General features: G+C 41.3%; 1 protein-coding gene across 1 annotated transcript in view; it reads left to right on the plus strand.

The window, feature by feature from the left end:
* The window catches only part of NDUFA1 (NADH:ubiquinone oxidoreductase subunit A1), a 970,503-nt gene that overhangs the window by 430,239 nt on the left and 512,407 nt on the right, over nt 1–27,857 (plus strand). The gene's annotated exons all lie outside the window — the stretch shown is intronic.

Genomic DNA, 27,857 nt, shown 5'->3' on the forward strand with positions numbered 1-27,857 from the left:
TACCCCTGAACTTAAAATAATTTTTTTAAAAAAGAAAATGTGGTATATATACACCATGGAGTACAAACCACTCAGCTATCAAAAAATAACAAAATAATGTATTTTGCAGTAACTTGGACGAAACTGGAGGCCATTATCCTAAGTGAAGTAACTTAGCAATGGAAAACCAAAAACCGCATGTTCGCCCTTATAAGCGGGAGCTAAGCTATGGGTATGCAAAGGCATACAGAGTAGTATAATGGACACTGGAGACTCAGAAAGGGAGGAGGGTGGGAGAGGGTAAAGAAGGAAAAAAATTACCTATTGGGTACAATGTACACTATTTGGGTGACAGGTACACTGAAAAACCAGACTTCACCACTATACAATTCATCCATGTAGCCAAAAACCACTTATACGCCCTGTGTTAGGTCATCCTTGCATTGCTATAAAGAAATACCTGAGACTGGCTAATTTATAAAGAAAGGAGGTTTAATTTGTCTCATGGTTCTGCAGGCTGTACAGGCATGGCACCAACATCTGCTCAGCTCCTGGTGAGGGCTTCAGGGAGCTTCCAATCATAGGAGAAGGTGAAGAGGAGCGAGCATATCACATGGTGAGAATAGGAGCAAGAGAGAGAAGGTGGAGAGGTGCTAACGTTGGAGACATTTAAACAACCAGATCTTGCATAAACTCAGAGCAAGAACTCACTTATCACCTAGAGGATGGCACCAAAGCCATTCATGAGGCATTCACCCCCATGATCCAATACCTCCGACCAGGAACTATCTCCAACACTGGGGATTGTATTTCAAAGTGAGATTAGGAAGGGACAAATATCCAAACCATATCAACCCCTAAAGCTATTGAAATAAAAGAAAGATAGAAATAATCTAAAGTTAGGTTGTAATTATGGTTGCATAGCTCTATAAATATACTAAAAAGCTTGGAATTGTACAATTGAAATATGTGATGATTATTTTATATAAAATATACCCCAGGTAAAGGCTTTTTAAAAATAAACATCAAAAAGTACCAGAGACAGTGATGATACTTTGTGGTTTGGAACTTGCTTTTCTCAGTAATAGTTCTTGGGATTTTTTTCCTATCGGTGCATATAGATCTACTTCATTAATTTTTGAAGTTGCTTAGTTAAGTGGTACCATATTTATTTACCCAATTCCCTTTGATGGACATTTTGGTTGTTATCTCCTTGGCAATCATAAATAATGCTGCAATTAATATCTTTGAACATATTTTATGCATGTGCAAAATACAGATTTTTGATTTCTGGAATTGTTAAATAACAAGTATGCACATTTTGAGTTTTGACACATTACCAAATTGCACTCAATTGACTTTTCTCATCAGTAATATTTCAGAATGCCCTTTCCACACACCATTTTAAGCACCGGATACTAATAATCTTCTAATCTTTGCCACCCTGGTAGGTTTGTAAAAATAGCAATGTGATTTTAATTTGCATGACTTTGATCACCAGTGAAGCAGAACACATTTTAATCTTTATTTCCATTTGTATTTCTTGCTTTGTGTCACAGCTGGGTCCTTTGCCATTTTTTTCTATTTAAGCATGTATCTTTTTACATTAGTCAATTAGTTAGAATCATCTCATATAGGTTGCAAATATTTTTTTTCTAGATATATTGTTTGAATTTCAACATTATTTATGGTATTTTAATAGAGTTTTAAAATGTGGTCTATGTTTTCATTCTTTTCTTTTAATGGTTTCTGCCTCCAGCATCACATCTGATTGGGTTTTTTTTTTTTTAACAAAAGCCAGAGAAATAGGTTTTCAGATTATTAACCCAAAGCTTAAAGAAAGCACGTTCCCTTTTCATAGCTAATCAGGTATCTGCAATGGAAACAAAATTGCCCCTCTCCATTCCCAATTTTAATCAAAATGTTTTTCTCCTTATGTTACTGGCAAAAAAACCACTGCCTAATTGAGACTTCTGTGTATTCAGTTAATGCTTCTGTGCATTTGGCCTGACAATGCCCAGAGGCTAATGGGACCGTGTGCTCTCTTTAACAAAGATGAGAGCACAAACATGAGTAAGACAGCCTATTATGGGCTTTCTGGGGCCTTTTAAAAATATTACATTTTCAGCATGTGAATTACACCAAATGGTGGTAACGCAGGTTTCTGGGGTTTAATGCATTTCTGCTCATTCCGTTTATAAAGCAAAATTGAAATAAAGTAATTCTATTCCAAAATATGTTTTAATCATGAGTTTTTGAAAGCTCTTTAGGTAAGATGTTTTTGCCTTGCATGATTTAGAAACCATTAAATTAAGTGGGTTTCCACAGTATTTGAATACTGCAAGTTGAACTTACTTTCAATCTAAAAGCAGGCAGAAGAGAATTTTGATGTAAACTGAATTATTAAAGTAATTTTCTTAATGATTAGGAAGTCGACTCAAAAAAACAAATGCTAGCCACTACCTATAGAATACAGAGTTATCAATCCTTGTTGTTTTCCAAAGTAGTCCAGATGTTTTAGAGGTAAATTTTGAAGTAAATTTGAAGTAAATGTCCAAAGTAAGAAAAATCAAATCGAACATTCAGACTTCAATCACTGCAAAAAAGACTTACAAAAATTTTTCAGATCACAAGAAATTGTTAAAACACCAGAACCCAAAAACAGAGGAGAAAGGAAGAAGTGTGGGTTGTGAGGTTAATTCCAGCATGTCCAGAATTAGCCCTAGTTGTTTTACTGAAGTTCTAGCGTGACACTGACCCCCTATCAAGACACAAAACATACTGGTTAATGGTGTTGTTTTGTAGCCATGAGTCTTGAGATTCACAGTGGTTTGTCCGAGCTTGTCGACATTATGTATTGGTAACAGTGAGACTGATTATTTGTACCTGGTCTCTGTGTGACATCTGTCCCTCCCTCAAAGGGCTCTACTGTTGAGGTTAAAATATGCCTGTGTCACTGGCCCATCTGGGAGTCCATTTTGGACTCCCTGGTTCTGAGGTGTTCTGTGCACATGTCAGTGTGTTCTGTGCACATGTCAGTGGTCCAAGTGATAAAGTGGGTCCTGCTATCATGGCTCTTAGAGAGGACGACAATAGGATCCTGTCCCTGACCACTCCAGACCCCTGGCTGTATCCTTTTCCTGTAATAAACTATGTATTTGTGAGTAATGCCATTTGAGTCCTCTAAGTCTCCTTTAGCAATGGAACCCTGTTCACTTGCCATAGCTAATGCAGCGTGGAAAAGTCATCCAGGAGAGTGGAAGAGATTATTAGTGGGGATACACATTGTTCAAAAATGGTGCTGAAAAAATATGGTGCTGGGACAAATAGTGTAGTAGATGTGTCTGCCCAGGTCACAGTGATTCTTCTCAGAGAACTTCTATCTTCTATCTTCTCCTTTCCAATTCATAAGGTTTCAGGAGTGGGTCCACAACAGCCACGTACACATTAAGTGACCCAAGTTCCCTAGTCAAAGCTGGTCGGATCAGAGGTGAACTCCTGACCCAAGCTAGACTGAGAAGAGTCTCTTCCAGTCTGAAGGGTTGACATCTTTAAGGGAGGAGACCTAAAAGCTCAGGGATTGAGCTTTGGTATACACAGCTTCCACCAACAAGACCAAGTAGCCGAGAAAGCCCACCCACAGAGATGAATGAAGCCAAGGCTCAGAGGGCAGCAGAGCTGAGAAATGGCAACAAGCTACTCTTTGCATTCCTGACACCATTTCCTTCTCTGATTCCAGCCGTTTGGGAAATTAAGCTCCATCCAAGATCTGGGTTCCAGAGAAATACTCCATATTCTTATAATAAATTCCCTTTTTTCCCCCATCAAGCTAGCTTGAGTTAGCACCTTTACTAGCACCTAAATATCCTTAACTTACTAGCCATGTAGAAACATATAGAGCTAGATCACTACCTCACCGCCTGCCCAAAAATATATTCCAGATGGGATTAAGATTTCAATTTCAAAATAAAATAATATAGTGAGTAAAATCAAATATAGGAGAATATTTTTATTTATTTATTTGAGACCAGGTTATAAGACTGGCTAATTTTTGTATTTTTAGTAGCAATGGGGTTTCGCCATGTTGCCTAGACTGGTCTCGAACTCCTGGCCTCAAGCGAGCCAATCACCTCAGCCTCCCAAAGTGTTGGGGTTACAGTTGTGAGCCACCATGCCCCAGCCAGGAGAATATCTTTTATAATCGTGGAATCTAGAATCAAAAATAAAAAAGATTTAAACATTTGCCTGTATGACATTTGAATACTTATAAACAGCCAAAACATATCATAAACAAAGCCAAGAGGCATAAAAATAGGGAAAGTATTTGTAACAAATATGCAAAGTAAAAGACTAGTAGTGGTAATACACAAAGGACTGTTATAAATTAATAAGATTGGCCGGGCACAGTGGCTCACGCCTGTAATCCCAGCACTTGGGAGGCTGAGGCGGGTGGATCGCCTGAGGTCAGGAGTTTGAGACCAGCCTGGCCAACATGGTGAAATCCCGTCCCGTGGTGGCAGGCGCTTGTAATCCCAGCTACTCGGGAGGCTGAGGCAGGAGAATTGCTTGAAGCCGGGAGGTGGAGGTTGCAGTGAGCCGAGATCGCACCATTGCACTCTAGTCTGGGGGACAAGAACGAGACTTCGTCTCAAAAAAAAAAATTAATAAGATTAAAAAGGCAGGCAAATTGACAAAGGATGAAAATTGAGAAATCATAGAAGGCAAATTACAAATTACCAGCAAACATAGTATATGAAAAGATGTTCAACCTGACACTTATTTAAGAAATAGAAACGAAAACTACAGATTGGCAGATATTAAAAAGGTTAATAGCCCTAGTGAGGACAAGGTTTTAGAAAAACATATACTCTCTTTTAACTATTGTTAAAAACTTTTGGGAATGTGATTTGGCAATATCAACTAAAATTTTAAATGCACAATAACTTTTGACACGGGTAATTCCACTGCTAGGAATTTATCCTACAGAAAATCACATAATGTGCATGATACTATATAATAAGGTTGTTTATTATAAAATGGTTTATAATAATAAAATTTGGACATACACAAATGTCTATCACAAGGCATTGCATTTTTTAAAATCTAGCATATCCACAGAGGGTAATAAACTGCAACAGTCTAAAAATATTGAGGCAGCATTGTATGTACTGACATGGAAAGCTACTTGGAAAATACTTTAAGAAAAAAGCAAGTTGCAGATCACAGGAATAGCATGATTTTATTTTTGAAGAAGTGAGGGAGACCATGACCTGATAACAGTGGTTACCTGTGGGCAATAGGAATTGGGGGGGGGGGGGGGGGGGCGTGCGCAGAAAGCTGGTAATTTTTAATGCGTACAGTTCTAAGTGTTCTAAAGCTTCTACAACAGACATTTATTAATTTTGTAATGATTTTAAAATAAAATGTTTTTAGAAACTTCAGTCAAAAACGAAAAGATGGCTGGGTGCGGTGGCTCATGCCTGTAATCCCAACACTTTGGGAGGCCGAGGGAGGCGGATCGCCTGAAGTCAGGAGTTTGAGACCAGCCTGGCCAATGTGGTGAAACCCCATGTCTACTAAAAATACAGAAATTAGCTGGGCATGGTGGCACGCACCTGTAATCCCAGCTCCTCAGGAGGCTGAGGTAGGAGAATTGCTTGAACCCGGGAGGCAGGTGGAGGTTGCAGTGAGCCGAGATCGCACCATTGCACTCCAGCCTCGGTAACAAAAGCAAGAATCCGTCTCAACATCAACAACAACAAAATAATAAAATTTAATTTAAAATAAATAAATAAATAATAAGACTTAACATCAAAATAGGTCAATTCTCTTTAATTTAAATTATAAATCTAACATGATCCCAGTAAAACTGCCTATTCTAGGGACTAGAGAAGCTTGTTTGATGTTCATATGGAAAATAAGAAAGAATAACCAGAAAAATGCTGAAAAGGAAGAATAATGGGGCAGGAGGAACTTGTCTTATTAAAGTGTATATAATAAATATGGATAGCAAGGATATTTATTACAGCAGTGTTTATATTAGAGACCAACCGTAGACCACTAAAATACCTACCAATATAGGACTAGTTAAATAAAATATGATATGTCCATGTTGTGCAATACTATGCAATTATTGACAATGATGTAGATGTATTGGTGTGGAAAGATGCCCATGATATATTGCTAAATACAATAAAGCAAGTTGCAAAACAATAAATATAATGTAATCCTATTTATGAAAGAAAGGCACATATATATATGAACACACGTACATTACATGTATGTAAATACATGGAAAGTAGACAGAAATTATGCCCACTGAACTGGTAACAGTGGTTACCTTCAAGGAGAAGACTGGGATTCAGGGTATGGGTGGTGGGAGGGAGAGTAGTAAGGATTTTGTTCTGTATGCTTCTATAATGTTTGAATCTTTTATGAGAATGATTCCTGTATCACCTGTGTACTTTTTTTTTTTTTTTTTGAGATGGAGTCTCGCTCTGTCACCCAGGCTGGAATGCAGTGGCACGATCTTGGCTCACTGCAAGCTCCGCCTCCCGGGTTCACACCATTCTCCTGCCTCAGCCTCCCAAGTAGCTGGGACTACAGGCGCCCACCACCAGGCCCGGCTAATTTTTTGTCTTTTTAGTGGAGACGGGATTTCACCGTGTTCACCAGGATGGTCTCCATCTCCTGACCTCGTGATCTGCCCGCCTCGGCCTCCCAAAGTGGTGGGATTACAGGCATGAGCCACTGTGCCCAGCCTGCTCACCTGTGTACTTTTTAAAAGACAAAAAGTGTCTGCAATCCCAGCACTTTGGGAGGCCGAGGCAGGTGGATCACTTAAGGTCTGGAGTTCAAGACCGTCCTGACCAACGTGGTGAAATCCTTTCTCTACTAAAAACACAAAAATGCATGGTGGTGCATGCCTGTAATCCCAGCTATTCAGGAGGCTGAGGCACAAGAATCGCTTGAACCTAGGAGGTGGAGGTTGAAGTGAGCCGAGATCGCACCGTTGCACTCCAGCCTGGGTGACAGAGTGAAACTCTGTCTCAATAAATAAATAAATAACAAAAAGTAAGAGCAGTTACCACAGTCTGCTTCTCTGTGAATGTTGGGACAAACTGGACCACATTCAAAAGTTTACATTCAATCACATATTTCTTCATTTATTCAACAAATATTTACTGCTGAGTGCTAGGTACTTGGTACTCACTAGTGATTAACAGACAATGCTCTGATCCAGGGCAGCTCATCCAGCTGGGTGACTGCTGAAGCCAGCTGTCAGTGGAGGTGACTGGAACACAGGTGCAATTGATGTGGCTCTTTAGAAGCCACGTAGATCAATTGTGTATGGTTAATGGCTACTAATAAAATAAGAAGTTAATACCTGTTGCAATAATGTCCGCAAGTGAGAGATAACATGACAGAGGCAAAAAACCTAACAATTTCTGGATCCAATGATGCAAAAAGAGAAAGGCAAGCAACAGTGGAAAAATCCAACATGTCTGTTGTAAGACTTTTACCTAAAGCTTTCTTGCTCTCTGAACCAGCCATGGAATCAACTCTGCCCTCACCTGTACTTTCTGGTCTGCCAAAGTAGAAACCTACCCATGGAACTTTGCATTTTCCTTCTTGGACCATGACAGACTCAGGGAGTGGAGGGTGGCGGGCATTGCCAGGGCAGCTAATGGGGACCTCAGGAACCGTAGATTTGTGGCTAAATACCTGAATCCTCCCATCCTGGGGAGGACTGGGATTTATGTGGTCAGAGCCAGAGTATGAAGCTTCTGCCAGAGGCAGCACAGTCTGTCAAGGCCCTGAAGGTCAGGTCAAGTCAAAGCCCTCAGAAGAAAGCTGGGGTTTGATCACCAGGATGACCTTGTGCAGGCCTAAATCCAAAGAGTCCAAGACAAGGCTCAGACTGAGCAAAGAATCCAGCACTGTTTGCCTGCCCACATCTTCCTGAGCTACTGAATTCCCTCCTCGTGTTCCCCTTTCTGTCCTCTGAATTCAAGTCCTGGCACTGGCTTTCCTGCTAGAGCCTTGGCCCTTCTCCACATAAGTATCTGACTTTCTGCCTCAGGTTGCCTGAGGAAAAGCCCTGAGACAACCTAGCCCCTGGGACCGTGCTACCCAGGAGTCAAGCCCATGGCCTGCACTCCCAGCCCATCTGTCCTGTTCCCTTCAGTGGCAGAGAGACCAGCACCCTACTCATGGGCATTAGAATCTCGCTATCAGACCCCTGGCAAGGCCCTGTCTGGGCAGCTCTCCCTTTTCAATATTGCTTTCTGGTTGCAGCACTTCGCAGGCATCTTTCTCAGTGTAAATCCACAAATTGGTATTCTGGATTTGCAATCAACCAATTGTAAATTTAGGTAGGGCAATCCCATCCCTAGACCCGAACACTTCTGGGAGAGCTGACAAAGTTTCTGAATCCTCAAATTTGCAAAACAGACCCTCCGCCCCTGGAAGGACCTGCTCATACAGCCAACTGGTTTCTTTCTGTACCACCTCGTCACTGAAACAGGCAGAGTACAAGAGACGATTCTGAAATATAGAACCCTGTCTAGGAAGGCAGGCTTAAAGAGGGCCTCCAGGAAGGGACTGTGAGCAAAGCATAAACTGTGTGTAGGTGTATGGCAGTGGGGGGCAATGGCAAGAAGGAGGAATAGAATAAGAGAGCAGTTAAAAAAAAAAAAAAAGAATGTGGATGGGAGAGGGTGGGTGCTGAGAATTACTTAATAGATACAATGCACTTTATTTGAGTCATGGATACACTAAAAGCCTAGATTTCAGACTGTGCAATATATCCATAGAACAAAATTACATTTGTACCTTTTAGATGTATACAATAATTTTTAAGACAAATGTGAGCTCTGCCTGTGTTTGCATCTCAGTCCAGTTTCCTCATTTATAAAACAGAATCATAATATCTGAAGTCCAGTTTCCTCATTTGTAAAATGGGATCATAATAGTGTTTACCACTATGTTATGAGAATTAAATGAGGAAGACTTAGCACAATGTCCAGCACATAGGAAGCGCTCAGTATATGCCACCTGCTCCTAGAGGAGAGAGTGAGGCCAAGGAGGTTCCAACAGGGAAGAAAGCAGAAATAAATGAAGGGAGATGAGAAAGACTCAGATGAGCTGCCTAATTCCCACTTTTTTCCGAGGGCCAGCCTTGACTGTTTTAGGTGTTTAACCAGAAATGTATTTGCATGATTTGTAAATTTCCCTGTCACTACCAATTTCCAATTCCAGCTCTGTCCTTTTTTATTTGTGTGTGACCATGGGTAAATCTCCTAATCACTCCATGCCTGTTTCTTCAAAAATACAAGTAGGTGGTTATTGTAGAAAACTGTTAAGACCATTTCTATTCTAACATTCTTATTCTATCTTAAATTCTTGTCATTTTCTTTGTGAAAGGGTTATGTGTTGAATTATGTCCTCAGAAGGATATATTGAAGTCTTAAGCCCCAGTACCTGTTGTTACCGGTGGAGGGTGTCCAGGTTCTTGGCATTTTGAACAAAGAATTGGATAAAACCCACAGGTTTTTCAAAGGTCAGATGGCTGTAGGTGTGCAGTTTTATTTCTGGGTTCTCTATTCTGCTCTGTTACCAGTGGAGGGTGTCCAGGTTCTTGGCATTTTGAACAAAGAATTGGACAAAGCAAGGAAAGAATGAAGCAAGGAAAGAATGAAGCAAGGAAAGCAGAGATTTATTGAAAACGAAATTACACACCACAGGGTAGGAGTGGGCTGAAGCAGCTGCTCATGGGCCCCGACACAGAATCTTCTTGCATACAAATACTCCCTAGAGGTTTCCCATTGGCCACTTGGTGTTCAACTTATGTAAATGAAGTGGTGGCCCACAATCAGAGGCTAAAGGGAAGTTACAAAGTTGCACTTCTGTGCAAACAAAGACTTGGCCCGCAGTCAGAGGCTGAAGGGAAGTTACAAAGTTACAATTCTATGCAAAAAAAGAGGTATTTTCAATTTCCCATCTGCCCCACAGAAAAGGTGGGGGTTTGCAAAGGGAAACAAAAAGCCTCTGGTCCTTTTGTTACTTAGGTGTGGAAAGTTAGGTTTTCCAGCTGGGTGTGGTGGCGGGCACCTGTAATCCCAGCTACTCAGGAGGCTGTGGCAGGAGGATCACTTGAACTCAGGAGGTAGAGGTTGCAGTGAGCCAAGATCACGCCATTGCACTCCAGTCTGGGTGACAGAGAGAGACCCCGTCTAGGGGGAAAAAAATTAAATAAATAAACCCCCGCGGCTTTCATGATTGCTTCTGGGAGAAAAAAAAAAAAAAAAAAGGAAAGTTAGGTTTTCCTTTCCACTTCATTCTAGGAAGTCAGTGTGAATCAGCCTCAGGTTCCCTACCTCCAGACCCTATTATCCTACCTCACCTGAAAATGAGACCTTATTTGGAAATAATCAAAGATGTAATCAAGTTAAGTTCGTTTATTAGGGTGGGCCCTAATCCAATATGGCTGGTGTCTTTCTAAGAGTAGAAGATGCACAGAGACACGGGCGAGAAGACGGCCATGTGATGACACAGGCAACAACTGGAGTGATCCATCTACAAGCCAAGGAACACCCATGATTACCAGAAAACAACAGAAGCTAGAAGGAGGCAAGGAAGGATTCTCCCCTCCAGGTGTCAGAGGGGCAGGCCCTGAAGACACCTTGATTTCAGACTTCTAGTGTCCAGAACTGTGAGAAAATACATTTCTGTTATTTTAAACCATTCAATTTGTACTACTTTGTTACAGTAGCCCCAGGAAACTAATCCAGAAAGTGTCCCCAAAACATGTCTATCTTGTGCTATCAAACTGTTGTTTCCAAGAGTCCTACCTGCTTTCATATCTCCATTTCTAATTAAAGAAAGTTTAAACACAGCATTCTAAATTCCTGATTTAGCAATTTCATTAAATGATAAAAATTAATGCATGATATACCAGATATTCGGAAAACATAAATTGCCAGAAGATTGTTATAGCAACATCCATACTAATTAACATGTCTTAAGAAAGGCCATGCATGTTTATCATCTAATTAGAATCATACAATCAAAAGAATAAAGAGTACTTCCTTGGGGGATATAAAATAAATAAATAACTACAATATTTTCATTAAAGTTGGCAATGTTCCTTTGAACCTATCTGAGTGCTAGAAATTGATGTATAAATTAAATGGTTTTATAGTTTAGATTTGATATCTAGAAGAGATTTACACCATTAGTGCAAATTATTTTAAAATGTATTGCGTGTTTGAAAAATGCTATGACGCTTACGATGCTATGTGAAGAAAATGAGCTACAACTCATTTAAAATCATGAATAAAAGGGTGTTTTAGAGACTGATGTCCGTATTCCTATGAGACCTGAAAACTTCTCCAAAGTTCAGAGGGTTTGACCAAAAAATGCACCAATTTTCTAAATATGGGGTTTGCCAAATTGTAACCCACAGGCCAAATCCATCCCCTCACTGGTTTTTTGTACAGCCTATGAGCTAACTATAGATAGATAGATAGATAGATAGATAGATAGATAGATAGATAGATAGTTTTATATATATATATAACACTTAAAAAATTGAAAGAAGAAAAATATTTTGTGACTCACGAAATTTCCATGAAATTCAAATTTCAGTGTTAATAAATAAAGTTTTCTGGGAACACATCATGCCTCACTCATTCACTTACATATTGTCTATGGCTGTTTGCATCACTTTCCTATTGCTGTATAACAAATTACCACAATGTTAGTGGCTTAAAACACAAATTTATTATCTTACAGTTTCCACTGGTCAGCAGTCCCGGCAGGACTGGGCTGTTTGTTCAGGGTCTCACCAGGCTGAAATCAAGGCGCTGGCTGGGATGGTAGTCTCATTTGAGGCTCAAGGTCCTCTTTCAAGCTCACCTAGCTGGCAGAATTTAATTCTTTGCAGTTGTAGAACTGAGACTCCCATTCTTATGCTGGCCACCAGCCAAGGGCTACCTTCAGCTCCTAGAGGCTGGTTAGATACCTTGCCACATGGCCCCCTCCATCTTCAAAGTAAGCAATAGAGAGTCTCCCTCACATTAAACCTCTTTAACATTTTGAATCTCTCTTACTAGGAAGAGCCCTATCCCTTTTAAAGGCCCACCTGATTAGGTGAAACCTACCATGCATAATCTCCCTATTTTAAGGTCAACTGATTTGGGACATTAAGTACGTCTCCAAAATCCCTTCACAGCAGCACCTAGGTTAGTGTTTGATTAAATAACTGAGATAAAGTTTTTATGCATCAGGGGCCAGGAATCTCAGGAGCCATCTTAGAATTCTGCCTACCACACTGTTGCCATGCTATGATGGGAAACTTCAGTAGTTGCAACAGAGACCACATGGCCAGCAAAGCTTAATATTTGGCCCAGAGACCATACGGCCCCAAATTACTTACTAATTGGCCCAAACAGAAAAAGTTTGCTGATCCCTGTCCCAAATTAAGCTGAGTTTCAAACTTGAAAACTGCATGATCTCTGTCCAGCAAATAACCCTAAATCTGGGACAATGTAAACAGAAGGAAGAGGCCATGAGAGTGAGACAACAGTAGCATTACCAAACTGTTTCACCTTTTCAACTCACATATATACACAAATACAAATACCGATGATACCGAACTGGTGGTACTTTTTCTTTTCTCTTTCCTTTTTTTCTTTTTTTTTGGAGATGGAATCTTGCTCTGTCAACCCAGGCTGGAGTGCAGTGGTGCAATCTCAGCTCACCACAACCTCCACCCACTGGGTTCAAGCGATTCTCCTACCTCAGCCTCCCGAGTAGCTGGGACTGCAGGTGTGCACCACCACGCCCGGCTAATTTTTGTATTTTTAGTAGAGACGGGGTTTCACCATGTTAGCCAGGCTGGTCTTGAACTCCTGACCTCAGGCAACCCACCTGCCTCGGCCTCCCAAAGTGCTCGGATTACAGGCGTGAGCCACTGCGCCTGGCCGATACTCTTTCAAATGAGTCTTTTCAAGCACACACTAGGGGACTAACAAAATGATAACTCACGTCATAATATTATCACTGCCCATCTTTGTCAAATCTTAACATGTTTGCTTCTTTTTAAAAACTGGCCAGGCTCGGTGGCTCATGCCTGTAATCCCAGCACTCTGGGAGGCCAAGGTGGGTGGATTACATGAGTCCAGGAGTTTGAGACCAGCCTGGCCAACATGGTGAAATCCTGTCTCTACTAAAAATACAAAAAAATTAACTGGGTGTGGTGGTGCATGCCTGTAATTCCAGCTACTCAGGAGGCTGAGGTGGGAGAATCACTTAAGCCTAGGAGGTCATGGCTGCAGTGAGCGGAGATGGCGCCACTGCACTCCAGCCTGGGTGACAGAGTGAGACTTTGTCTCAAATAAATAAATAAAGTAATAAAAGCTATAACACAGGCCGGGCGCGGTGGCTCAAGCCTGTAATCCCAGCACTTTGGGAGGCCGAGACGGGTGGATCACGAGGTCAGGAGATCGAGACCATCCTGGCTAACACGGTGAAACCCCGTCTCTACTAAAAAGACAAAAAACTAGCCGGGCGAGGTGGCGGGCGCCTGTAGTCCCAGCTACTTGGGAGGCTGAGGCAGGAGAATGGCGAAAACCCGGGAGGCGGAGCTTGCAGTGAGCTGAGATCCGGCCACTGCACTCCAGCCTGGGCGACAGAGCGAGACTCCGTCTCAAAAAAAAAAAAAAAAGCCGTAACACTGTAGCCTCCTCTGATCTCATGCCACTCCCTCCACCTTCAAGGTAAACACTGTGCCTTCCACCTATTCATCTATCCACAGAAAACATATTCCAATTTGTCATCTTTTGAACTTTACAGAAATCAAACTATATAGCATGTATTCTGCAATTTCCTTCTCTTGCTTAGTGTGTTTATGAAATTTATTCCCATCAATGTGTATAGCTAAAATTTGTTCATTTTTACTGACAATAGTATCCCATTGTATAAGTATACCATGGTTTATTTTTCTATTCAACTGGTGGTGTATATTTGGGTTACATGCAGTCATTTACTATTACAAACAACGCTGCTATGAACATTCTTGTGTAGTCTCCTGACTCAGATATGAAAAAATATCTCTGGCTGGGTGCGGCGGCTCACGCTTGTAATCCCAACACTTTGGGAGGCCGAGGCGGGCAGATCACGTGAGATCAGGAGTTCCAGACCAGCCTCGCCAACATGGTGAATGAAACCTATCTCTACTAAAAATACAAAAAATTAGCCAGGCATGATGGTGCATGCCTGTAATCCCAGCTACTCGGGAGGCTGAGGCAGAAGAATCGCTTGAATCCAGGAGGTGGAGGTTGCAGTGAGCCGAGATCGTGCCACTGCACTTCAGTGTGGGCGACAGACAGAGACTCCGTCTCAGAAAAAAAAAAAAAAGAAAGAAAGAGAAAAAAAAAGAAAAAGTATCTCTAGCATATTACCTGAGAGTAGAATTTCTGGGAAATTAGGGTATGCATATGTTTATCTTTATTAGATATTATCAAATTCTTGGCCGGGAGCAGTTGTTCACGCCTGTAAACCCAGTACTTTGGGAGGCTGAGGCAGGCAGATCACAAGGTCAGGAGATCGAGACCATCCTGGCCAACATGGTGAAACCCCATCTCTACTAAAAATACAAAAAAAAAAAAAAATAGCCGGGCGTGGTGTGGCACGCGCCTCGAGTCCCAGCTACTCAGGAGGCTGAGGCAGGAGAATTGCTTGAACCCAGGAGGCGGAGGCTGCAGTGAGCCGAGATTGCGCCACTGCACTCCAGCCTGGGCGACAGAGTGACAGAGTGAGACTCTGTCTCAAAAAAAAAAAAAAAAAAAATTATTCTCCAAAATGTCTGTGCCAATTTATACTCCAACTAACAGTAAACAGTTCCTTTCCCCAAGCCCTTACCAATAATTAATATCATCAAACTTTTAATTTTTGCCAGTCTCTGGGTATGATGTGGTGGTTTCATTATTGTTTAATTTTGTATTTTCCTGATTACAAATTATATAAAATAGCTTTCCGTATTTTTACTGTATCTTCAGATTTCTTCTTCTGTGACCTGCCTGTTCATAGCCCTTGACAATTTTCCTATCGGGCCATTTGTTGGTTTTTAACTAATCTGTAGTCTCTACATATTCTAATACTAACCCTTTATCACTTATATTCATTTATTCATTCATTCAACAAGTATTTATTAAGTATATACTATATGCCACACATTATTTGAGGACGGAAGGATGTGGCAGTCAGCAAGGCAAAGTCCTTGGTCTCAAGGAGTTTGAATTCTAGTGGGGAGACAGGCAACAAAGAGCAAATAGATATAGAATATCAGGTAGTAATAAGTGCTATGAAGATAAAGTAAACGGAGAAGATGAAGTGACAATGGTTTTATTTTCAATACGGTGGTCAAAGAAGGCCCCTTTGAGGAGGTGACATTTGGACAGACACATTAATTAATTGAAGAAGAGAGCCAGACGTATATTTGAATGAAGAGTATTCTTCCAGGCAGAGAAAAATCAATGGCCAAGGGTCTGAGATAAAAGCAAGCACGTTGCAATTATCTTTTCCTAGACTGAAGCTTGTTTTTTCATTTTGTTTATGACTTGTCTTCTTGTACGCAAGTTTTAAATTTTTAATGTAGTATAATTTATCCAGATTTTACTTTATTTATGGCTTATCTAGCTGTATTTTGTTTATGAAAGCCTTCCTTACTACACAGTCATAAACATATTTGCCCTGGCCAGGCACGGTGGCTCACGCTTGTAATCCTAACACTTTGGGAGGCCTAGGCGGGTGGATCATCTGAGGTCAGGAGTTTGAGACCAGCCTTGCCAACATGGCGAAACCCCGTCTCTACTAAAAATACAAAAATTAGCCAGGCGTGGTGGTGGGTGCCTAGAATCCCACCTACCTGGGAGGCTAAGGCAGGAGAATCGCTTGAACCCGGGGGGCAGAGGTTGCAGTGAGCTGAAATCGTGCCACTTCACTCCAGCCTAGGCGAAAGAGCCAAACTCCGTCTCAAAAAAGAAGATATTTGCCCATGCTGTCTTCTAAAAGTTTGTAACTACTTGTCACATTTAGGTCATAAAATCACTTTGGGCAGGGCGCGGTGGCTCACGCCTGTAATCCCAGCACTTTGGGAGGATGAGGCGGGCAGATCACAAGGTCAAGAGATCGAGACCATCCTGACTAACACAGTGAAACCTCGTCTCTACTAAAAATAAAAAAAATTAGCTGAGTGTGGTGGTACATGCCGTGCCTGTACTCCCAGCTACTTGGGAAGCTGAGGCAGGAGAATCCCTTGAACCCAGGAGGCAGAGGTTGCAGTGAGCCAGGATCACGCCACTGCACTCCAGCCTGGGTGACAGAGTGAGACTCCATCTCAAAAAAATAATAAAATAAAATAAAACCACTTTGAGTTTCTTTCTGTATACAATGTCTGGGTGAAATTTTATTTTTTTCAAAATAATAACCAATGGTTCCAGCAACATTTATTAAATAATTCATTTCCACACTGATCCTGTATTAAGATTTTCTTTACATGTGGTTTCTGGGCTCTCTGTATTCTGTCCCACTGGTCTGTTTTTCTCTGTACTGTCTTAATTACTATAGCTTATAAGAAGTGCTGCCGTCAGGTAGGGTATATTGTACTGCTTTAATATTGTCTTGGTTATTCTTGGTTCTATTTAGAATTTTAATTGGAATTGCATTCAATCTCTAAATGAATTTAGGGAGACTTTGCATCATTACATTATTAAGTCTTCCTATACATAAACGTATTTTATCTATTAACTTAGATTTTCTTTAATGTTACTCAATAAAGATTTATACTTCTTTGCATATAAGTCTTGTACATATTTTGTTAGATTTATTCCTGGGAGTCTTTTAGTTTTTGTTTCTACTGTAAGCTCTAATTGGTACACTATTTTTATATATATATATATATATATATATATATATATATAGCTTTTATAAAACCTTGCTTCAATATTTTACATATACTTTTGTATTTTCTATATGGACAGTCATGTCATCTACAAATAATAAGCTTTGTTTCTCCTTTTTTGATCCTTACTTTTTATTTATTTTCCTTTTCTTACTACACCAATTGGGACCTACAGTACAAGGTTGAATAGAAGTGCTAGTTTTGCTCCTTTGTATTATTATGGTGAAGTAAATTAATAGTTTTCTTAAGTTAGATCACTCTTTTATTGCTGAGATAAACCCACCTTGGTCATAGGTATTTTCAATGCATTATTCATTCTGATCGCTAGTATTTTGTTTTAGATTTTGGCATGTATGTTCATAAGTGAAGTTAGCATATAATTTTCCTTTCTCATAATATCTTTGCCTGGTTTAGCATAGAGGTTATGCTAGCCTTATAAAACGAGTTGGGGGAGATTTAATGCAACAGTTTATATAGTATTGAGATTATCTGTACCTTGCATATCTGATAGAACTCACCTATACAACCAACTACCTAGCGGGTAGGTGGTGGTTGTTTGTTGGTTGATAGATTTTAACCACTGCTTCAATTTAGTTCACAAATGTAAGTCTGTTCAGTTTTCTCCATTTTATCTTGAGTCAATTTTGGTAAATTTTAGCCTTATATAAAATTATCCATTTCATTTAAGTTTTCAAATTTAATGGCATAAAGATGTTCACAAAGTTATCTTACTTTTGTTTCAATATCCTGTCTACTGTTATTTACTTTACATCCATTTTGGTTTGGTTTTTTTTTTTTTTTAGATGGTTTTTTTTTTTTTTTTTAGATGTTACCCAAGCTGCAGGGCAGTGGCACGATCTCAGCTCACTGCAACATCCACCTCCCAGTTCAAGCGATTCTCCTGCCTCAGGCTACTGAGCAGCTGGGACTACAGGCATGCGCCACCATGCCCAGCTAATTTTTGTATTTTTAGTAGAGACAGGGTTCGCTATGTTGACCAGGCTGGTCTCGAACTTATGACCTCAGGTGATTCACTCGCCTTGGCCTCCCAAAGTGCTGGGATTATAGGTGTGAGCCACCGCGCCCGGCCCCATTTTCTTTTTTTACTCATTGATGGCCCTGAATTTATTGATAAGTAGGTGATTTTTTTTATCGCTTATCTCATGATTTATTCAGATCTTTAATGTCTTTCAATGAAGCTTTACAAGTTTATTCATAAATACTTTATTTTTTGTTGCTCTTGAAAATGGCCTTTTTAAAAAAAGACTTTATTTTTGTGTATAGTAACCCTATTTATTCTATTTTAAAAACTTTTATTTTAAGTTCAAGTGTACATGTGTAGGCTTGTTACATAGGTAAATGTGTGTCATGAGGGTTTGCCGTACAGATTATTTCATCACCAGGTGTTAAGCCTAGTACCCATTAGTTACTTTTCCTGATCCCCTCCCTCCTCCCACCCTCCACCCTCTGAAAGGCCCCAGTGTGTGAAAGGCCCCTCTATGTGTCCATATGTTCTCATTTTAGTTCCCACTTATAAGTGAGGACATGAAGTATTTGGTTTTCTGTTCCTGTGTTAGTTTGCTAAGGATACTGGCCTCCAGCTCCATCCATGTCCCTGCAAAGGACATGCTCTTGTTACTTTTTATAGCTGCATAGTATTCCATAGTGTATATGTACCACATTTTCTTTACTCAGTCTATCACTGATGGGTATTTAGGTTGACTCCATGTCTTTGCTATTGTGAATAGTGCTGCAATGAACATACATGTGCACGTGTCTTTATAACAGAATGATTTATATTCCTTTGGGTATATTCCCAGTAATGGGATTGCTGGGTTGAATGGTAGTTCTACTTTTAGCTCTTTCAGGAATCACCATACTGCTTTCCACAATGGGTGAACTAATTTACACTCCCACCAATAGTGTACAAGTGTTCCCTTTTCTCTGCAACCTTGCCAGCATCTGCTTTTTTTTTTTTTTCCTTTTTATCATAGCCATACAGACTGGTGTGAGATGGTATCTCATTGTGGTTTTGGTTTGCATTTCTCTAATGATCAGTGATATTGAGCTTTTCCTCATATGCTTGTTGGCCATACGTACGTCTTCTTCTGAAAAATGTCTGTTCATGTCCTTTACCCACTTTTCAATGGGGTCGTTTAGTTTTTTCTTGTAAATTTGTTTAAGTTTCTTATAGATTCTGGATATTAGACCTTCATCAGATGCATAGTTTGCAAAAATGTTCTCACATTCTGTAGGTTGTCTGTTTACTCTGTTGATAGTTTCTTTTGCTGTGCAGAAATGCTTTCATTTAATTAGATCCCCTTTGTCAATGTTTGCTTGTGTTGCAATCGCTTTTGGTGTCTTTGTCATGAAATCTTTCCCTGTGCCTATGTCCTGAGTGGTATTGCCTAGGTTGTCTTCCAGGGATTTTACAGTTTTGGGTTTTACATTTAAGTCTTTGATTCATCTTGAGTTAATTTTTGTATGATATGGTATAAGGAAGCGGTTTAGTTTCAGTCTTCTGCATATTGCTAGCCAGTTATTCCAGTACTATTTATTGAATAGGGAGTCCTTTCCTCATTGCTTGTTTTTGTCAGGTTTGTCAAAGATCAGATGGCTGGAGGTATGCAGTTTTATTTCTGGGTTCTCTATTCTGTTCTGTTACAGGTGGAGGGTGTCCAGGTTCTTGGCATTTTGAACAAAGAATTGGACAAAACGCGCAAATAAAGCAAGAAAGGAATGAAGCAAGGAAAGCAGAGATTTACTGAAAATGAAAGTACACTCCACAGTGTGGGAGTGGGCGGAGCAGTGGCTCAAGGGCCCTGGATACAGAATCTTCTTGGGGGAGGGAGAGCATCAGGATAAACAGCTAATGCATGTGGGGCTTAACATCTAGCTAATAGGTTGATCTGTGCAGCAAACCACTATGGCACACATTTATCTATGTAACAAACCTGTACGTCCTGCACATGTATCCCAGAACTTAAAATATTTTTTAATTTTTTTTTTTTTTTTGAGACGGAGTCTTGCTCTGTCACCCAGGCTGGAGTGCAGTGGTACGATCTCAGCTCACTGCAACCTCCGCCTCCCAGGTTCAAGCGATTCTTCTGCCTCAGCCTCCCAAGTAGCTGGGACTACAGACGCGTGCCACCTAATTTTTGTATTTTTAGTAGAGATGGGGTTTCACCATATTGGTCAGGCTGGTCTCAAACTCCTGATCTCAGGTGATCCACCCACCTCAGCCTCCTAAAGTGCTGGGGTTACAGGTGTGAGCCACCGTGCCTGACCATAAATTTTCTTTTTTAATGGAATGCTGGGACAGAGACCGAGACACGGGGAGAAAGCCATATGAAAAAAGATGAAGGCAGAGATTGAAGAAATGCATCTACAAGCCAAGAAATGCCAAAGATTGGCTGCAAACCCCCAGAAGCAATGAAAGAGGCATGGAAAAGATTCTCTTTCACAGTCTTCATAAGAAACCAACCTTGCTGACACCTTGTTTTCAGACGTCTATTACCTAGATCTGTGAGACAATACATTTCTACATTGTTTGTGCCACCATGTTTTAACAGCCTTAGGTAACGAATGCAGCATTAGTTAATGAAGCACTGACATTGTCCAGCATAATACTGGACTAGATGTCCTTAAGGGCACTTCTTTACTTCTCTAATACACAATTTTTTAAATGGTTCAATTCAATGACAGAAGACAATAAACTGTTGGAAATATGCTTAATTCATTTATTCATTCAATAAATATTCTTTGAGGCCAGGTGCAGTGGCTCACGCCCATAATCCCAGCACTTTGGGAGGCCGAGGTGGGTAGATCACGAGGTCAGGAGATCAAGACCATCCTGGCTAACATGGTGAAACCCCATCTCTACTAAAAATAAAAAAAAAAAAAAAAATTTAGCCAGGCATGGCAGTGGGCACCTGCAGTCCCAGCTACCTGGGAGGCTGAGGCAGGAGAATGGCGTGAACCCAGGAGGCAGAGCTTGCAGTGAGCCGAGATTGCGCCACTGCACTCCAGCCTGGGCGACAGAGCAAGACTCCGTCTTAAAAATAAAATAAATAAATAAATAAATATTCTTTGAAAACACTACATGGCACACTTACATGCTAATGAAGGAGACAGACATAAAAAAAGATAAATACATAGCCACAAACTTGTTAAGTAATATTAAGAAAATACAAGGTTTGGCTGGGCATGGTGGCTTACACCTGTAATCCCAGCACTTTGGGAGGCCGAAGCAGGTGGATCACCTGAGGTCAGGAGTTCAAGACCAGGCTGGCCAACATGGTAAAACCTTGTCTCTACTAAAAATACAAAAATTAGCCAGGCGCGGTGGTGCATGCCTGTGGTCCCAGCTACTCTGGAGGCTGAGGCAGAAGAATCACTTGAACTTGGGAGGCGGAGGTTGCAGTATGCTGAGAAAGCGCCATTGCACTCCAGCCTAGGTGACAAGAGTGAAACTCTGTCTCAAAAAAAGAAAGAAAGAAAAGAAAAGAAAATACAGGGTGGCTAGGAGAGAGTATTCACAGACATCCTCTCTGGAGAGACAATATTTATACTGCAAAGTTGAAGGAAGAGAAGGATCTCTATGTGAAGACAGGGAAGCTCATTTCAGGCAGAGGAAACTACACTTGAAAGGGTCTTGACATAGAAATATGTTGGCATGGGTGAAGAACAGAAGGGCTCTTAGAACTTGATATGCATGGGATATAAGAGAGAGGAAAAAAGTCAAAGATGACTAGGAAACTGAGTGAATAGTGGGAGCTATTGACTGAGGTGTGGAAGAATCTAGGAAGAATGAAATGGGTCAGGGTAGGAAGCAAAAGTTCAGTTTTAGACATGTTAGGTTGGGAATCAGTAAATCTTCAAGTGGGAAACTGAATATATAAGCTTAGAGCTCAGGAGGAAGGCATGGGCTGGAGATAGAAATTTGGGATTCATCAGTATAGGTGGTATTTATAGCCCTGGAACTGGAAAGTATTATCAGCAAGGGAGTAAGTGGGGCTAGAGAAGGGAGAAGGGCCAAGGACTGAGTCCTGGGGAATCCTGACTCAGAGATTTGGCTTTGTCAGATCTGCATTGTCATCTGAGACTCTCCCTTCTCAACTATACTACCTTTCCCCTTTCTATTCACAAGTGTCAAGTCTATGTCATGGTCTGAGGCATTTCCTGACCAATCTTGCTTCCTCCCCTTTTGTAATTCACAAGCAAGACACCAATAAACTTCTTACGATGTTAATTCTGTCTCAGTGTCTGCTTCCCAGAGGACCTGAACTGACACAATTGGTACCAGGATTGGTCTGAGAAAGCAGGAGATGATTGGGGTTTTGGCATTGGATCACTTAATGAAATGAAATGAGGACTTCTTCCCAAGTAGTATGTGGACCACGGATAGTCCCTGGTACAAGATGGTGGCCCAACTGCTAAAACTGTTACTGGTAGTAACTTGGGAGAATGTTCTGGTAAAAAGAAAATGCTCTGGCAGGTGCAATGAAGGACAGTGGACTTGGCTGGCTGTCATTAAGGTTCATGGATACCATATGAAGGGAAAATTAAGTGGCTGAGGGCAGTTAACAATTGAAAACTAAGCATGAAAGCCAGAGGACCTCTTTTGGTAGCTCATAAAGATGTTCTTATCTCCTTCAGTGAGAGAGCAGAAAAACCTAGAGATCAAACTCAGGATGACCAAGCTCCAAAGATGACTGAAAACTCATCCAAGGCAGGTCCACGATACCCAAGTCAGCACTCCAGTTAGGCAAACCCAGGATCGTGGCAAACAGCATGGGAACGTCTAAGTGGGTGCTCCCAAAGATTTTGACTCTTCAGACTGCTCTAAACCTTTAGAGCCTGCAGCAGTAACTCATCTCTCCCTATTAAGGGCTGGCATTCACCCCATCCTTTGTGGAAAGACAGCACAAAGGCCTTTCCCTTGTAAGGCACCAAGTTCTGCCTCCACCTTTTCTCCTGGCTATAAGACCAGAACTAGGGTTAAATCAGGGTGTAAGCCAGCCAGGGATGTGCTGGGCCTGGTAAGAAAGGAAAAGATCTATACCCCAAAGGAGCTGTAAGACCTAGCCAACAGATACTAGGAGTCAAGAGAGGTCCCATGGACTGGATTTAGAGTATTTGAGCAATGGGGCCAGAACATAAGACTAGGTAAGGAATAGTTTATTGATTTGGCAGCACTGTCTAGGAATACAGGATTTAACACTGTGACAAGGACCCTAGGAGTTGGTGGGAACTGGCAGTTAGGGTGGCCCATAGAACCCTGGGGAAAGTGATAACCCACATTGAGTGAGGATGAAATGCCTAAATTGCCAGGGCAGATGGTTATGAAAGGAACTAAGTAGCGCAGGAAGGTGAGCATGCTGGAGTGGTTATATAAACTGAGTCCAGAAGACCAGCCAGAGAATTATGTTGCACAGGAGGGCTCAGGAGATGCACCATTTACCAATGCCATGTGGAATGTCCTGGTGAAAGGGGTGCCAGCATCACCAAGATGTTCCACGGTATTGTTCCTCTGCAAGCCAAGGTGGACTACAGGAGAGGCAATCACAGAGCTGGGCTTGTTAATGGAAGCCAAAGTTATAAGGGCCAAGTGGCTGAAGTCAGAAGGCTACACTTACCATAATGATTAGCAATCCGAGGAGCAGCCAAGGACGCTTGACCCTCGAGGAGTCAAGAGGATTAATAGTGCATATTGTCCCTAGAGGCAAAATAGGTGGACTGCCAACAAGAATATCATTTAATTACATAATTTTTTAAGTGGCAATAGATGAACAGAAGGTTGAGGATCAGCACCCCTATAAAAAGCCATGATCTCCTGCTTAGTTCCTGGATCTGAGTCAGTTATCAGACCTAGGACTCACTGACTGAAGAGGTGGCTAGGTCCCCTGGAAGAAGAACCCTACATCACCATGGCAATTATAAACCATAGTTTGAGTCCTTCTCCTAAAAGGACCTAAGACTTAAATGACTCTACATGAAGGACAGACATTTAGAGACTACTGGAAATTGATGTCTAGAGACCCAAAAAGTCTCTCTAACAAGGGATTCCAGGTAATAAGCAATGAGGTAGAACACAAATTTGGATACAAGTTAGTTTACCAATATAGGAGTACTCTCCTGGTATACACCCAGGGAAGGACCCTGGAAGACAGCACAAACACAATTCTAGGATAGATCCTAGTAGCATGAAAAACATGTTGTCTGACACTAAGTGCAGTGGAAATGCCTATATTGCCCTGGCTGATAGTAAAGAAACGAATGAGAAGGCTTGGGGAGGTGGACATGCTGGAGTGCGTATGTTATGTCGGGCCAGAAGACCCACTGGAGAATTCTCTTGTACAGAAGGACTCAGGGAACATCCAGTTCACCCAGGCCATAAGGAATGTGCTGGAGAGAGGGATGCCAGCATCACCAGTAAATTCAATGTGGCTCTCCTCTGCAGGCCAGAATGGATGGTAAGTGGGGCAATCACAGAGTTGGGCTCATAGCTAGCAACGGGGATGATGGGGCCTCTTCCATCCTGGAAGGGCCAGCAATTCATTCTCACAGGATGGACATTCATTCCGAATATGGTTTTGCCTTTCCTGCCCACAGAACCTCATCCAGCACCACCATACAGGGGCTTAAGGAGTACCTGATCCACACCATGGAATCCAACACAGCACAGCATCCAAACAGGGAATTTATTTCATAGCAAAGGAAGTTTGGGAGTGTGCCTGTGACCATAGGATCCCCTAGGCATGTCACATTCCACACCATTCATAAGTAGCTGGCCTGACAGAGCAATGGAATGGCAAGGAGCAGCTGAAGCACCAGCTCAGAAGCAACATGCTGCAAAGATGTGGTAGCATCCTCCAGGATGCAGTGTAAGGACTAAATTAGAGACCTCTATATGGCACCATCTCACCAAGAGGAAAAATACATGGGTGCAGGAACCAAGGGGTGAAAGCAAGAGTACCATCATTCTCAATAACCTACTAGTAGCAAGACATTGTGTTTTCATTCTCCACAATCTGGGGCTCTACAGTGTAAGAGGTGGGCACACTCTTGCCAGGGTCGTAGCAGGAGTCCCATTGAACTATACGCTACAGCTGTCACCAAAGCATTTTGGAGGTTAGAGACATGGTAAGTAAGAATTAGAAATACTCTGTTATAAGGTGCCTGAACTACTCATGAAGCCTTATAGTGTTAGTTGAAGGTTGACTTACATTAGTTAAAAATGTACGTTATAGGCTGAGCATGGTAGCTCATGTCTGTAATCCTGACACTGGGAAGCTGAGGCAGGAGGATCGCTTGAGCTCAGGGGTTTGAGACCAGCCTGGCCAACACAGCGAAAACTTGTCTCTACAAAAAAATACAAAAATTAGCCGGGCACCATGGCACGCATCTGTAGTCCCAGCTACTTGGGGGGCTGAGGTAGGAGGATCACTTGAGTCCAGGAGGTCGAGGCTGCAGTGAGCCAAGATCGAGCCACTGCACTCCAGCCTGGGTGGCAAAGTGAGACCCGGTCTCAAAAATAAATAAATTCATTCAAATGTATATGATAAGCTATAGAGCAACCATTGCAACTGATACATTAGGAGAGGAGATAAAATGGAATCATTTAAAAAGCTCAATTTAAACCAGGAAAGGCAGAAAAAGACGATGGGGAAAAAACAAAGAACAAGAGCAATAAATAGAAAACAGTTATAAAAATGGGCACAAATACACACTTAGAAGAAATAAGACCTGGTTTTCAATAATCAGTACAGTGACTAAAGTTAATGTGAATCAACTGTACATTCCAAAATACCTAGAAGAGGCCAGGTGCGGTGGCTCACGCCAGTAATCCCAGCACTTTGGGAGGCCGAGGCAAGTGGATCACCTGAGGTCAGGAGTTCAAGACCAGCCCAACCAATGTGGTGAAACTCCATCTCTACTAAAAATACAAAAATTAGCCAGGTGTGGTAGCATGCACCTGTAGTCCCAGCTACTTGGGAGGCTGAGACAGGAGAATTGCTTGAACCCGGGAGGCAGAGGTTGCAGTAAGCTGAGATTGCACCACTGCACTCCAGCTTGGATGACAGAGCAAGACTCCATCTCAAAAAGAGATGAAGAAAACCTAGACAACGTCATTCAGGACATAGGCATGGGCAAGGACTTCATGTCTAAAACACCAAAAGCAATGGCAACAAAAGCCAAAATTGACAAATGGGATCTAATTAAACTAAAGAGCTTCTGCACAGCAAAAGAAACTACCATCAGAGTGAACAGGCAACCTACAGAATGGGAGAAAATTTTTGCAATCTACTCATCTGACAAAGGGCTAACCTACAAAGGTTAGAACCTACAAAGAACTCAAACAAATTTACAAGAAAAAGCAAACAACCCCATTAAAAAGTGGGCAAAGGATATGAACAGACACTTCTCAAAAGAAGACATTTATGCGGCCAACAGACACATGAAAAAATGCTCATCACTCGCCATCAGAGAAATGCAAATCAAAAACACAATGAGATACCATCTCGCACCAGTTAGAATGGCGATCATTAAAAAGTCAGGATACAACAGGTGCTGGAGAGGATGTGGAGAAATAGGAACATTTTTACACTGTTGGCGGGACTGTAAACTAGTTCAACCATTGTGGAAAACAGTGTGGCGATTCCTGAAGGATCTAGAACTAGAAATGCCATTTGACCCAGCCATCCCCTTACTGGTTATATACCCAAAGGATTATAAATCATGCTGCTATAAAGACACATGCACATGTATGTTTACTGTGGCACTATTCACAATAGCAAAGACTTGGAACCAACCCAAATGTCCATCAATGAGTCATGACTGGATTAAGAAAATGTGGCACATATATACCATGGAATACTATGCAGCCATAAAAAAGGATGAGTTCGTGTCCTTTGTAGGGACATGGATGCAGCTGGAAACCATCATTCTCAGCAAACTATCGCAAGAACAGAAAACCAAATACCACATGTTCTCATTCATAGGTGGGAATTGAACAATGAGATCACTTGGACACAGGAAGGGGAGCATCACACACTGGGTCCTATTGTGGGGAGAGGGGAGGGGGTAAGGATAGCATTAGGAGATATACCTAATGTAAATGATGAGTTAAGGAGTGCAGCACACCAACATGGCACATGTATATATATGTAACAAACCTGCACGTTGTGCACATGTACCCTAGAAATTAAAGTATAAAAAAAAAAAAAAAAAGGATCTGGAACTAGAAATGCCATTTGACCCAGCCATCCCCTTACTGGGTATATACCCAAAGGATTATAAATCATGCTGCTATAAAGACACATGCACATGTATGTTTATTGCAGCACTATTCACAATAGCAAAGACTTGGAAACAACCCAAATGTCCATCAATGACAGACTGGATTAAGAAAATGTGGCACATATATACCATGGAATACTATGCAGCCATAAAAAAGGATGAGTTCATGTCCTTTGTAGGGACATGGATGTAGCTGGAAACCATCATTCTCAGCAAACTATCGCAAGAACAGAAAACCAAACACCGCATGTTCTCACTCATAGGTGGGAACTGAACAATGAGAACACTTGCTCACAGGAAGGGGAACATCACACACTGGGGCCGGTCGTGGGGTGGGGGTAGGGGGGAGGGATAGCATTAGGAGATATACCTAATGTAAATGACGAGTTAATGGGTGCAGCACACCAACATGGCACATGTATACATATGTAACAAACCTGCACGTTGTGTACATGTACCCTAGAACTTAAAGTATAATAAAAAATAATAATAAAAAAAAAAGAAAATAGCTAGAGGAGAATAATTCAACAAAAAGATTTATGTTTAAGGTGATGGATATTCCAATTACCCTGATCCGATTATGTAAATGCATCAAATTATCACATGTATC

Source organism: Macaca thibetana, chromosome X, assembly GCF_024542745.1.
Source record: "Macaca thibetana thibetana isolate TM-01 chromosome X, ASM2454274v1, whole genome shotgun sequence".
In the NCBI taxonomy this organism is placed as follows: domain Eukaryota; kingdom Metazoa; phylum Chordata; class Mammalia; order Primates; family Cercopithecidae; genus Macaca; species Macaca thibetana.